The sequence below is a fragment of the Capsicum annuum genome, chromosome 7 (assembly GCF_002878395.1).
Source record: "Capsicum annuum cultivar UCD-10X-F1 chromosome 7, UCD10Xv1.1, whole genome shotgun sequence".
In the NCBI taxonomy this organism is placed as follows: domain Eukaryota; kingdom Viridiplantae; phylum Streptophyta; class Magnoliopsida; order Solanales; family Solanaceae; genus Capsicum; species Capsicum annuum.
The window spans coordinates 210,106,982-210,116,592 of record NC_061117.1 but is presented as its reverse complement, the minus strand read 5'-3'; positions in this window follow the sequence as shown (position 1 = coordinate 210,116,592).

Sequence of the window (9,611 nt, the reverse complement as noted above, 5' to 3'; positions counted from 1 at the left end):
GGGATTTGGGATATCTTGTTTTTATGTTGATCAATTCTCCAGTGCACTGCACTTCACCACCTTAGATAGTTTAACACAACAATAAACTAAAAGTTAAATACATATAGAGATCATTGAACTTATCTTTGGTTAATCGGCCTACAACTTCTAGTTCCTGAAGCAGAGAAAAAAACAAATGAATGGCACTAGAATCGTTGCACATTATTGTGTTGTGAGGAGACCAGGAGACAAATTGAGAAAGACCATTTCAGAAGCCAGAGGTTCAAGTAACTTTGAAAAGTTCCAGTGTTGCTATCAGGTTTCAGGCGTGGTCCCGAGCCTGGGGTGTCCTAGGTTCGAGCATGGTCCCGAGCCTGGGATGAGGGGTCCTGTGTTTGGGCATGGTCCCTGCCTGGGACTGGAGGGGTCCTGGGTTTGGGCGTGGTCCCGAGCCTGGGATTCGAGGGGATCCTGTATTCGGGCGTGGTCCCGAGCAGAGGATCCGGTGGGGTGTCCTAGGTTCGAGCATGGTCCCAAGCCTAGGAGGGAGGGGGTTATGGGTTCGAGCGTGGTCTCGAGCCTGGGACCGGGTGGTCTTGGGTTTGAGCGTGATCTCGAGCCTAGGACTGGGGGGTCCTGGGACCAGGGAGGTCCTGGGTTCGAACGTGGTCCCGAGCCTGGGAACGATGGGGTCCTGGGTTCGGGAGTAGTTCCGAGCCTGGGATCCGCGAGACGTGGATGGGTCTTGGATTTAGGCATATTCCTGAGCCTGGGATCTAGAAGGGGGTCCTGGGTTCGGGCGTGGTCTCAAACCTGGGATCCTGGGGAGCTTGGCGAGGTCCTAGGTCGGGCATGGTTCTGATCCTGGGATCCGGGGGCGTGGATGGGTTCAGTGTTCGGGCGTGGTCCCAAACCTGGGACTGCAGGGGTTGGAGAGGTCCTGGGTTTGGGCATAGTCCCGAGCCTAGGACCGCGGAGGGAAAGAGGAGGTCTTGGGTTCAGGCGTAGTCCCGAGCCTGGGACCGCGGGGGGTAGGGGGTCCTGGGATTGGGCATAGTCCCGATCTTGGTACCGCGGGGGTGGAGGGGTCCATGATTTAGGCGTGGTCCCGAGCTTGGGACCGCAGGGGGCGGGGAGTCCTGGGTACGGAGATGGTCCCGAGCCTAGGATCGGGGTGAGGGTCCTAGGTTCGGGCGTGGTCCCAAGCCTAGGACCATAGGGTTGGGGATCCTGGGTTCGGGCGTGGTCCCGAGCCTGCGATCGAGGGGTCCTGAGTTCGGGTATAGTCCCAAGACTGGGATCCAAGGGGGTGGGTCCTGGGTTCGGGTGGTCCCAAGCCTGGGATCGAATGGGGTGGGGGTCCTAGGTTCGAGCGCGGTCCCGATCCTGGGATACGAGATGGTAGGTGAGTCCTGCGTGGTCCCGATCCTGGGACGCGAGAGGATAGGTGGGTCCTGGGTCGAATGTGGTCCCGAGCCTGTGATCAGGAGGGGTGGGTGGGGTCCTAGGTTCGGGCGTGGTCCCAAGCCTGGGACCGTAGAAGTAGATCTTGGTTTTGGGTGTGGTCCCGAGCTTAGGTCCAGGGAATGGATCCTAGGTTCGAGTGTGGTCCTAAGCCTGAGAAGGGGTAGGTCCTAGGTTCGGGCGTGGTCTCGAGCTTGGGAGCGGAGGTAGGTGGGTCCTGGGTTCGAGCGTGCTCCTGAGCCTGGGAGCAGGGGTTGGGTGGGTTTTGGGTTCAGGCATGGTCCTTTGCCTAGGAGGGGGGTGGTCCTGTCACGACCTGACCCGAGCCCCTGGCCGCGATAGGCATCCTGAACCACGAAGGCCCGAGAGACCCCTGTAACTCCCCAATCCACTAGTGATATGATCTGCCTTGGGCTCAGGCTCGCACGGCTTTAATATGCGTCACTGGGGAGTAAGGCTTGCTTACTCATATACCCAGTATCCCTCCTGTGTTTTGACGATGTGGGACTCCATATCCTAAGTTAGGGTATTACACACACACCCCTTATGGACTCAGCAGCGTCCTCACTGAGGTTTGCCCCATCGAATGGAATTTGCCTACACTCAGGACTGAGGTTTACCCCACCTTATCAGGATTCAGCTACACTCAGTTTGAACTTTAGCCCACATCCATAGGGCTGACACAGGAGCGGCTCTGATACCATTTTTTCACGACCCGAGCCGAGGCCCTGGCTGCCACGGGCATCTCGAACCACGAAGGCCCGAAAGACCCCTGTAACTTCCCAACCCACTAGTGATATTATTTGCTTTGGGCTCAGGCCCGCATGGCTTGCTTACTCATATACCCAGTATCTCTCTGTGTTTTGTCGATATGGGACTCCATACCTAAGTTAGGGTGTTACAGGTCCTGGGTTCGGGCGTGGTCCCTAGTCTGGGACTAGGTAATAGGTGGGTCTCGGGGTGGTCCCGAGCCTGGGACTGTAGGGGTTCCTGGGTTTGGGCGTGGTCCCGAGCCTGGGAGGGAAAGGGGTCCTGGGTTCGGGCGTGGTCTCGAGCCTGAGAGGGAGGGGGTCCTGGGTTCGGGCGTGGTCCCGAGCTTGGGATCGGGGGAGAGAGGGGGGGATTGGGTTCAGGCATAGTTCTGAGCCTGAGATCAGGGTGGGGGAGGGGTCCTGGGTTCGAGCCTAGGACCGGGGAAGGGGGTTCTTGGGTTCGGGCGCGGTCCCGGGCCTAGGACCGGGGGGGTTCTTGGGTTCTTGACTGAGATATTTCATGTCAGAATACCTCCAATATAAAGAATGTTGCAGATGAGAGTGTGAAACGCAATGTGTTACTTCCAGTCTGATCAATGCTTTCTAAACTAATTTAATTTGCCATGTTGTAGGTTTATATGATTATCACCAACTTTTTTGTTCAAATCAATATATATATATATATATATATATATATATAAGAGGATTACAAACTTGCCTACGTGGCACATCTAAGAAGCCAAGAAAGATATTTTTCTTTTACCACAGTGTTTTGCTTTTTTCCCTTTAAAAAAAGGCTTTGCAGAATTAAAAATAATCCGTTTCAGTTTCAACTTTACTGCGCAATGAAGGCAAATCAAAAACATTTAAGAATAGAGACTTTTGCCTTTTCAAGTTCTCTATTCTTAGACGTTCACGGTATTGTATAGATGGAGAATTACAGAATGTTTCCAAGTCAATCTTGAGAAACATGTGAATGATATTCCAATTTTAATCCTGGATAAATTTTCACCACCATTATCTTCTTCTTCTTCTTCCAGATTCATAAGAAAGTTCTTCTAAAGTGATAACTCGTAGGCAGAATTGATTGAGAGGTCTGAACAAGAAATTAGTTTCCTACCAAATGGCAGAATGCCAGAGAAGAAATTGGAGGAAATGTTGGTGGAAAAATAGACAGAGGATGCACCGATGCCACCTATTTATGGCTTTGAATACAATTATGATGTTGGTGGAAAAATAGACAGAGAATGCACCGATGCCACCTATTTATGGCTTTGAATACAATTACGAGGAGCGAACCTATTTATGGCTTTGAAGACAATTATGAGGAGCGAACCAACAAGATGGTGGAGGTTGTGTGAATATTGAGGCAAAGATTTCCAATACAAGACAAGATAAAAATAGTAAAGAACTGCTCCGGCAGCAGTTTTAAATCTATTTGGACTGTGCCAGAAAAAAGTAAGCTCTTTTAACATTGTCTCTAAATTAGACTAGATTAGATTAATTCATTGCATAGGTGTAACACCTTGCATTTCGGGCTAGAATAAAAACCATCATTTCTATGCATAGATGATCTAAAAGCCATAAATCCTATGCAAATTTGACATGTTAATCAATTATGTAGTGTATGAACCTATTTAAGCATGAATTGAGATCATAGAGGTCCCCTAACTCAAGGACAAGTTGAAAGCTTTCCTATCATTCGAGTTTGAGTGAGCATCGAAATTTGGGTCAACTTCAATCGACTATAACTCTTTGTATATAATGAATTAGAGTGCCTACTATATATCAAATGAAAGCTCTTCGAATTAACTTTCTAACGATACCAATTTTGCCTAAATCCGATACTTGAACAAAAAGTTATGGTCATTTTAGTGACTAACACAGTAGCATCATGCGATAAGCGTGCGACGCACGCCCTATCTCACGCACCAAAATTTCAGATTCTGTTTCCGCATTTTTAAGGGCAAAATGGGTATCTTTCATCCCTTATCCAGCTGTAACACTGGATTAAACTCCCAAAACACAAAAATATGATTCTTTTCTCTCAAATTCATCAAAAATCACCCTAGGGTTTCAAACTAAAAATCCAAATATCTCAAGATTTAACCGTGGGTTTTTCTTAATTCTTCAAGATTCAAAATTCCCATTGCGAGGGCTACAAGAGGCACCCATCTATCGTACGTATAGCATCCCAAAAACTAGAGTTCATTCAAAAGCTTCTAATTTAAGGTACGAGGAGTTTTCCTAAAATCTCATGGGTATAAAAATCTTGGTTTTAAGAAAGGGTCTTTCAGATTTATGAATATATTCATGCTTTAGAAGCATTGATGATATTGTTTTGGCCTTTAAGCTTTCCTCCAAATTTATTTAAAATTATTTATATATTGTAAGCATGTGTTTTAAAGTTGATGATTGAATTGAGAGCATGATTCATGAAAAATCCCTCTTTTGTGATGATTTTCATTTACTTATGATATACTATGAAATAGTTTGAATGCACCTTGAAAAGCATGTTATGAAATATCTTGAATAATGTTTTATTTGGATTATGATTTTTATTTTAAAAGAGAGAGGGTTGTTTATGTTGATGAATGTTGAACATAATCATATAATGAGAAGGGTTGCATAGTTTGTTAAAGATTACATGACCACCACTTGTTTATTGAAAGAAATAGAATTTTGCATAGTTTTGACTTATATTTTCGGAACATGAATTCCGCTTGTTAAATTGCATGTTTGGGTGGTCTGAACTATGTTTTAATGAAAGAATCATGCATGATATATTAGGGCTCAAAAATAGGACTTACAAGTCTTGGTGTGACAATACCAATCCAGATAATGCCATGGTAATTCAGAACAGAATAGAATGCATGTTTGAAATCAGATTTTTCAAATGATGAAACTAGAATAATACATGATTCAGAACTGGATAAAATTAGGCATAAAGAGAGCTGAGGTGATTTTCTGAAGAAGGCATGAGTTCAGACAACTCATTGCCAAAAACCGTGATTTGCCGTTCTGGGTATATTATTATACTCTGGCCTAGTGCCCTGTGGCGTATCAGACTCAGACACTCCAATCCTTGCGGCACACTTGGGTTGGGGGCTTCCCCACTGAGAAATGGTGGATTTCATAGAGCCCGTGGAATATCAGACTTATAGGGGAGTGCCACCTAACTTAGAAGTAATACAAAGATCCGTAACTGTTGTTGACAGAAAGGTTTTTTTATGTTTTTTTCAAGAATGCCCATGAGTTCTGAAAATTATATCTTTCATGATGTTTATGACTAGCTCTCAACTATTTTATTTATATAAAAGCTTTATTTTGGATTGCTCTATGTACCAGTACATCTGTATTGACCCCCTCCTTCCAGGTTCTAAGGCACAATCTAGGGGTCCTGATAAGTAGTAGATTTCATCAGACAGGAGTGAAGAGTACCAGTTGGTGAGCCTTCTATATTTCAGAAGGCCTAGTTTCTTTCAGACAGTTATTATTTATTATAGTTTTGGTCTAATGGGGGCCTTTTTCTAGTTTTCAGACAGTTGTTGTTTTATCATGTAGTAGAGATTTCGTAGATGGTTTTCAGACAGTGTTTAGTTGATGTTGGATTTTATTCCTCATTGTTAAACTAAATTTATATTATGACCATGTTTCGTAGAAGATTTTATTTTCGCATTTCCTATTTATATATGAATGGTGTATATGATTACAAGTTAGAAGGGCTCTCAGGTCTTTATGGTTTGAGATATCCGTCACGGCCAGGGGCCTGGTTCGGGTCGTGACAAACTTGGTATCAGAGCACGGTTCATGGTCCTAGGGTGTCTGTAAAATCACGTTGGGTAGAGTCTTATTTATAGATGTGTAGCGCACCACACTTATAAGTAAGAGGATACTAGGCGTTTAGGAATGTTTCCCTTTCTTCATGTTCTAGTTCGTGCTATTGATCCAGAATGTTCCTCTTACATACTCTAATTCGTTCTATGGTGTCGCCCATATGAAAGTAAAGCTATCCCAATTCTTTCCTTACTTTGATGTGCCCAAATATGTCTCGTTATTAGGGTGATTCAAGTGCAGAAGTTTAGAGTCTAAATGGTATGATCCTTTCTGATTGAGCCATATAAGAGTTTAAAATTTTTGTTAGGACTTGAGAAGAGTCCGTTAGTGCTTCAGAGTGTATTGATTTTTATGTGAACTTTGATTCTGATGAAATCATACTTTTCGGCCTGCGGTATTAAGAGTATTCCGTCTCTTTTCAAAAATTTATGTTGCAGATGTCATGCTTCAGGAGAATGATGTGTAGTAGAATGTTGAAATTGTATTTCCACCCGATTAGTAGTATAAGTTAAAGTGTCAGTGTCATGACCTATTGGTAGTGAGATTAGACCAAAAGGTTAGTGATATGAAGTCACAAAGTTAGAAGTCAGAGTGAGGGTGACTTTTGTGTAAATAAATATTCTAGTTGAATAACCGATGTTTGAGGATGATTTACCACTTTATAGTGATAGACTAATGTGGTAGCTAGTAGCATTTGTGGATTGTATGGTAGTTTGTGGGGGAAGTGTTTGACTCAGATTTTTATTTATACAGAGTAAGATATGTATCCTTAGATCATTGAATATTGTGTATCAATTTTTTATCTCTTGTAATATGTAATCTTGTTATTATAGTGTTTTTGAAAAAAAAAATCAAAGTCTAGTGAAGCTGTGTGGGGCTCTTTTGATTCACTGGCATAGTTGCTTTGTTATTCATTTCATTTTCTTGTTCAAAACACAAAAATCAAAGTCTAGTGAAGCCGTGTGAGGCCTATTTTGATTCACTAGCAACTTGTTGTTCTTGTGTTGGTTGAATATATGTATAGTCGAATCTTTTCTCATGAGATTGAGTTGGTAATGAAGTGATACATCCTTGTGTGTTAGTTTAGTAGAAGGTAGAGAAAGAGTTATTAGTTAAGGTAAATTTTTGTCTGTTTAAAGTATGAAAACGGCTAGATGAGCCAGTAAGTTATAATTATAAATTCATGGTTATTTATGGAATTTGAAGGTAGTCTAAATGTATGCTTGGGTAAGTAAGTGTGATATGAGAAAGCCGTATAAGTAGATAAGATTGCATGGGGTTATAATATAACATTAAGGTTGACCATGTCTATTATATGACTTTACCCCCCTTGACCTTCTTTTCATTGGTAGTTGTAAACTAGTACTACTTGTGAGAAGGTATGTAGTAGATTTTTGAGGTACTTGGATAGAATGTCCCAATTTGATGGACTAGTATATTATGTTTCCTTCTTCATTGGTAGTAGATGATTGATGCTAGACTATTGGCTTGAATTTAATGTAGGATGTGGATATAAGAATAGTGGCTTAAGATTAATAATGAATGCTTTTTTAGAATTGTGTGTCAGGTTGGGTTGTAAATCATGCTTAGCACTAGACATTAAGTTTGAACAGTTGATGTCCATAAAGGTGGATGTGATGATTTCTTGGTTAATGATACTAGTTATATGGAAGTGATCTAATAGGCTTGAATGGTGTATGCAATAGATTAAGTTTATTTGATTAGTAACAAAGTATGATATTGTATGTATGAGGTAGAAGTATGCCTAAGGTGATATGGAGTTACAGAATTTTCTAAGACCATTGCATGTTGCATGTGTCTAGTGGACATAGTAGTACCGTTGAGTTTCTAGGTGGAGAAAGACTAGTAGTATGATTCATCAAAGTCTTGGTGATATCCATGATTAAGTGTTATAATCTAATTTTGAATTTTTGAAGGTTGAATTGACAGAAATAAGAGTTGAAGCACTATAGGGTGTGTACTCCGACTATGGGAATACTCACAAGGATTCAAAGTTAGTAAGTGTACAAGTATTATGTGATTGACTATTGGGGCTATAGAAAGATAGAGTGTGTCTTAAAAGGTAGGATTAGCAGTGGGTTTTCCCCTTCCAGGTGTAGCCATTCGGGTTAAGCTCTATTAATTATGTGTATTGTCGTATTTCAGACCCTAGAGTACAGTGAGTGTAGTTCATTTTAGAGTCTAGTAAGGTATCTCTCGAACTTAAGATGATGGCTTAAAGCTAAGGGGGAGATGATAGAACAAGTAACCAAGTCAGGCTCTCAGATTCTAGTAGAGATATCAGTATGATATAGAACATCAGAAAGTGAGGGTGAGACTCAACCCATTCTTATCTCAGTATTTTTCAGTGATCCCAATACCTACTCATGCCTTACGTTTCAGTTCCATGATCATAGTTCATGTTCATGAATATAATAGATAATCACGTGTTTTTTCAGTTCTAAAATGAGGAGTTCCAGTTCATTCAGTAGTCGGAATCACATTCCATATGTTATGAACTTCAAATTGAGGTTATGCAACTCATGACTCATGTACTCACGCTTTATAGTGTGCCTAGTTCCCATAATTCATGCTATACTCTTTATGATTGATGAGATTCAGCTTATAGTCATGTATGCCCTAATTCAGATCACTTTGATAAATCCCTGATGTTGATTTGCTATTTTTTCGGCATCAGTTAAGTGTCAAGTCTCATATAATATCCTCCCATGCTTCAAGGTCTTATGTTCTAACCTTTTAGTGACTCCTCCTTATGTGATGATAGTAGTGATGAGTAAATGTTTCTTGTTAATGAAAGATCATAGTATGCTTGTTTTAGATAAGGCCATAAGTATGAAGTAAGATCTGGGGCCAAGTCTCTGATATATGTGATGGTTAGTTGAAATTTGTATGTGTATGTTATTGGGGTTGTGCGTGGGAGTTATATTGATAGTGGATTAGAGAATATGTGAAGTATGTCCTTATGGGTGTTTGCCTTGGAGTTCATATGTGGTTATAAACATAGGCTTGAATGACATGTTGAGATTTAAGTGGACGAACACAATATGCGCTAGTGAATCCATAGTAAGAGATCAGAGTTAGTCATTGAAGTGGTAAGGCACGATAAGTTTAGGGTGTGATCTTTAAAATATATACATATATATATATATATATATATATATACATATATATATAAGATTGAATCATATGGTTTAGACTAGTATCATGGTGTGGCATATTGTATTTTGTGATTTGAAGTATGGCTTGATCATGGTGAGAGGACTTATGTTACTTTAGGCATTAGTAGAAAGATTTGTCAATGCCCATATAAGAATTCTAAGTTGAATCAAATGAGTACAGCATTTAAAGGGAATAATATAGTTAAGGGAGTATTCGAGAAGTGCGCTAAGCTTGAAAGTAAGAAGTTGCATTGTCTAAGGCCTGGTAATTCTATCCGAGTTTATGAGTTATATGTCTATATTCCATGCTATAGAGTAGTGTCACTGTTGTGATTCCTTAGTTGGGTATCTTGTGTAACTCATGCCTAAGATTCTTTGCTCCCAAATGCTACTAGAACTT